At 50.8% G+C, this 4,516-nt stretch overlaps 1 pseudogene across 1 annotated transcript; it reads left to right on the top strand.

Annotated features, from left to right (window-relative positions):
- The first annotated feature begins 373 nt into the window (after nt 1–373).
- On the top strand, nt 374–3,078 carry LOC311187566 (mitochondrial sodium/calcium exchanger protein-like; annotated as a pseudogene). Its single transcript has 3 exons — nt 374–432; nt 1,046–2,213; nt 2,956–3,078. The product of its transcript is annotated as a mitochondrial sodium/calcium exchanger protein-like (transcript).
- Nucleotides 3,079–4,516: the final 1,438 nt, after the last annotated feature.

Consider the following 4,516-nt stretch of genomic DNA (forward strand, 5'->3'; position numbering starts at 1 on the left):
TCATTGTTTATCTCATTATCTCTTTTATGGCCAATTTTCCCACACAGTGGCTTTCCCTCAGGTGTAGAAAACCTGAAGCAAGAATACAACATAGGGCCTCCCCGGTAGTGCAGTGGTTGAGCGCTGGGCTGCGAAGCTGCCTGCAGCCTCCACAGCACCGGTTCGATCCCAGGCCAGCATCCCACATGGCGGGCAGACCCTTCCTGCCACCCACTGCTCCCCTCAGCAGTGTACTTCGGTCCTTCTGCCTGTTCCGCTCCCCGCTCTGGCTCTGGTGAATCCTCTCACCCTCCTGCACTTCTGACTGTACCCTGTGCTTGAATAAATAAATAAATCTTCTTTTTTTTTAAAAAAAAAAAAAAGAGAATACAACATGGTCCAGATCACTGGTTCTAATATCAGTCTTGGAGATTCAGAGCCCCCTGACCTCAGGCAAGCTCCCTAATCTAACTGAACTTCAGATTTCACCAGATATAAAATGGGTTGTAATGAGGATTAAGCAGGATACAAGTTTTTTTCCTAACAATAAATTACCAATAGTGATTGTTATTATTAGAGTGCCCACAAATGATCATTAGAATCTGGAGTTTCGGGAGTGGGTGGAAGTGGGGGTAAAAGATGGAGTCAGAAAAGTGCCCTAAGGCTGGACAGCGAGGGGACTGAGCCGCCAGCGATGCTACGAGAGGGAAGTGCTGAACCCGGCTAGGAGGGCTCTCAGAGAGAGGAGTTTCAGGAAGGACAGCCGCAATATTTGGATGAGGCAGCAGAGGCTCAGAGAGCTGAAGGGACCTCCCAAAGCACAGGTTCATTGAATGATTGAGGCTGATTTGGAAACCTGTAGTGTGGCTTCTAAGTCTCTGAGAACAACAGAAGAGGGAAGAACCTGTCAACAGGTCACTCAGCTGCCAGCCTGCCAGCCGTTGGAACTGAAACAATGCAGAAGAGGAAGTGCAGTGCAAGGGCCAGGCCCAGTGAGGGCTGACGGCTGCCAGACAGTGAAGACTGCGCCAGATGCTGTTTGCTCTTTGTACTGATCCTGGTGGAGATGGTGCCCAGCAGCTGGGGTCAACTACAGTGGCTCACAGTTTCCAGCCTCAGGTGTGAACCAGATCTCCGTGGAAGATTGTTTTGCTGTGTGTGGCCGGGATGACTCTGATCACTGTGACTTCACCAACCAACCCTGACTTGCCCAAGCCAAGGGACCTACTGGACACCTCAAAGGCATCTTTTGCCACTTTCTCTCCAGCTTTTTCTCTGTGGCCATCACCCTCTATGTGAAGCTCACCCCCAGGAGCTGTTTCTGCCCTAACTTGTCAGCCATTTCACCCCACCCAAGCTCTCCCACAGTGAGGCAGGTGCCACTTTCCTGGCATCTGGGAACAGGGCCTCTGATGTCTTCAGTGCCATGGTGGCTTTCTTGGATCCTCACACAACTGGCCTGGCCTTAGGCACAACTGTTTGGTGTGGGTATGCTGGTGACCACTGTGGTGGCAGGGAGCATCACCATCTTGTGCCCCTTCAGAGCTACCTCCGGGCCCTTCCTCAGCGACATTGTTTTCTACATGGTGGCCGGTTTCCTGACCTACACCGCATTCTACCTCAGCAGGGCCACACTGGCATGGGCCCTGGGTTACCTCAGCTTATATGCGTTCTCTGTGGCCACTGTATTTCTCTGCACCTGGATCTACCAATGGCAGTTGAAGAGACTCTGGGTCTACTCCATGCCAGGCACTCCAGAGATGGTCTCAGATTGGGAGGAAAGGCTGTCTACTAACACCAACAACTGTGACTATAGTTAAGAGACACAGACCTCTGTTTTTCTACCAGGAAACCATAGCCCAGATCCTGGCCCAGCCCCCAACCACATGGATTGCAGGAAGTGGAGGGGAAAATTGGCATACTGGAGAGCCCTCAAGGTGTTCAAGTTGCCAGTGGAGTTCCTGCTGCTCCTCTTAGTCCCCATCATGGAACCTGATGAGGAGAATGGGAACTGGAAACAGCTCCCCAACTGCCTGCACCTGGTGATCAGTCCGCTGGTCCTGGGCCTAACCCTGTAATTAGGGGCCTATAGCGTCTACCAGATAGGTGGCCTCCTTCCCTTCTGAGCCATGGTGGTGATAGTGGGCACAGCCTTGGCTGCAGTGACCTTTATTGCCACATCCAGTTTTCATTGGCTCTTTGCCTTCCTAGGCCTCCTGATTGTTGCCTGTAGGGTAAAGAAAAATGTCAGGCTTTTCTGCCCTCCCACCATCAGGATGGATGATGGATCCTTGCCGTCCTGAATGCATGCCTGATGGCGGGCACCTGGAGTAGGGTGTGGGCCTAGGTAGATGGGATTCACCTGGGCTGAGACTGTCCTTTTAAGGGTGGCGTCACGGGGACACCAGCAGCAGCAGAAGCCGAGAACGAAAGAGAAGCCGAGAGAGAAGCAAGAGAAGCAGAAGCTGAGAGAAGGCCAGGGAGCCCAGAGTGAAGACCAGCACCCCTGCCTGACTTATGCCTGGTGAACCCCAATAAAAGACCTGCAAAACCACTGAGGACTCTGACTTCTCCTTTACCCGGTCAGCATGGGATCAGAAAACCTGCACTGTGTCCCTTCCTGCCCCTACATTGCCCTGTGGATCAAAGTAGCCATCATCAAGGTGGTGAATATCTTGTGATCCTGGGCCCGGTCATCCGACTGAGCAACGCTGGCCTCGGGCTCATATTGCTGGCCTGGAGGAACAGCACCGGAGATGCCTTTTGAGATTTCTCACTGGCACCAGTGCTATCCTCAGATGGCCTTCTCAGCCTGTCTTGGAGGCATCATCGTCAATATTCTGGTGGGGTTGGGGCTGGGCTGCCTGCCCCAGATCTCCAGGGGACATGTGGAGGTGGAGCTGGGGCAGGATGGATTGCTGGTGTGGGTTTTGGCCTTTACCCTGAACCTCAGCCGGGTCTGTTCCCTGGTTGCAGGTGCCTCTTCAGTGCTTTCAGCTGAACAAAGTCTACCACTCCAGCCTGCTGCTCTTCTACCTGGATTTCCTTATCATGGCCCTGCTCACTGAATTTGGATTGATTCACTTGAAAAGCGTGTGAGAGACAAAGCCCTGTGCCTGGGTCCTCAGAGTAGTAGGAAGGTGTCACCACAGGTGACCAGATGGAAGATGGAAGATCAGAGTCCCTCCCAGAGCCCCCCCTCCCCGGGCAGCCTCACAGTGCCTAGCGAGGCTCCTGGTGGGGTGGGGTGGACATCAAAGGTGCCCAGTTGTTGCTCTGTGCCGGGATAAAAGCTAAGTCTCCTTGCTGGGCCTTTGGACATGGGGATTTGCAGTAGACAGAAGCTAAGACTTTCCGGAATTATCTCCAGAACCACCAAGTTAGAACTTGGGGTGAAGGAGATAATGGGGTCTCTTCTAGGATGGGAGACCCTGGAAGTGTTCAGGGCTGGAGGCAACATGGCAGGCACAGACCCCCTCCCCATAGTTACTCCTCTGTCTTCCTGCATCTTTTCCTCAGGGTACAAATGACTGCCAAACCTAGGTTGCGAGAATTGGGGTGATTCAGGCCAGGGTCAGAACACCTTGTGTGCCGAGTTCCTCAGGTCCACGAGGGCTGAGGTCTGAGCTGCAGAATGCGAGATGCATACCTGATTTTCAGTTTTCTAGTCAGCACGTCCTGAATGCCAAAAGAAACAGGTGAAATGAATGGTAATATTTTTTCATTAACCCAAGAGCTTCAAATCACCAGCAGGGGGCAGTGGTTCCACCAGCTATATGGGATTATTGGCTGTAGAGGTCACCTCTAGAACTGGCCACTAACTGTTGGCAAACTCCTCTGAGTCCTGAACCTGTTTCCCCAGCTGCAAAACAAGAGTCAATTTGGCAGCCCTGTGCCTATCTCGGGGAGCCCAGGGCAGGAGTTCACAGTGGCTGCAAGCTCTGGGGAGAACAGAACCGACACTCCCCTGTACCTGCCTGCTGCTGCGACCCACCTTCTCAGAGAGAAATGCGCTGTTTGCCCTATTGCCTTATGCAGTTAGTAAAGGGATTTGTATTCCTTTTGTTTTCCCCCAATGAAAAAATTATCAAATATTTCAGGCATACGGAGGAAAACAAAACAAAAAAGAATCTGTAGTTGCTTGAGTTTTTCACTATGGATAGCTTTTTCAGTTAAAAACATGTTCATTGCTTTTTCAGCCTTTCCATAAAACTTTTATTGTTCTTACATAAGGAGAAATTTTTTGAAAGGCAGATGCTTTTAAAGATCACAAGTGTCAGCCAGTGTGGGTTGCTAGAGACCTCGATTTACAAATTTTATTTCACTCTAAGCTTTCACTATGGGAGGGGAAAAATGACTTTCTCATTTCACTTTACAAAATAGGAAACTGTATGAGACTCACTGGCTAAACTAACCAATAAAAGATCTGATTCACTGAACAAGTAGTTATTTATCTAGTGTCTATAATATGTAAAGTCCATGCCAAATTCCCACCATAGGGGATCCAGATCAGAAAGAGAGGCCCTCTGCTTTCTAG

The sequence above is a fragment of the Talpa europaea genome, assembly GCF_964194135.1.
Source record: "Talpa europaea genome assembly, chromosome: X".
NCBI classification, from domain to species: domain Eukaryota; kingdom Metazoa; phylum Chordata; class Mammalia; order Eulipotyphla; family Talpidae; genus Talpa; species Talpa europaea.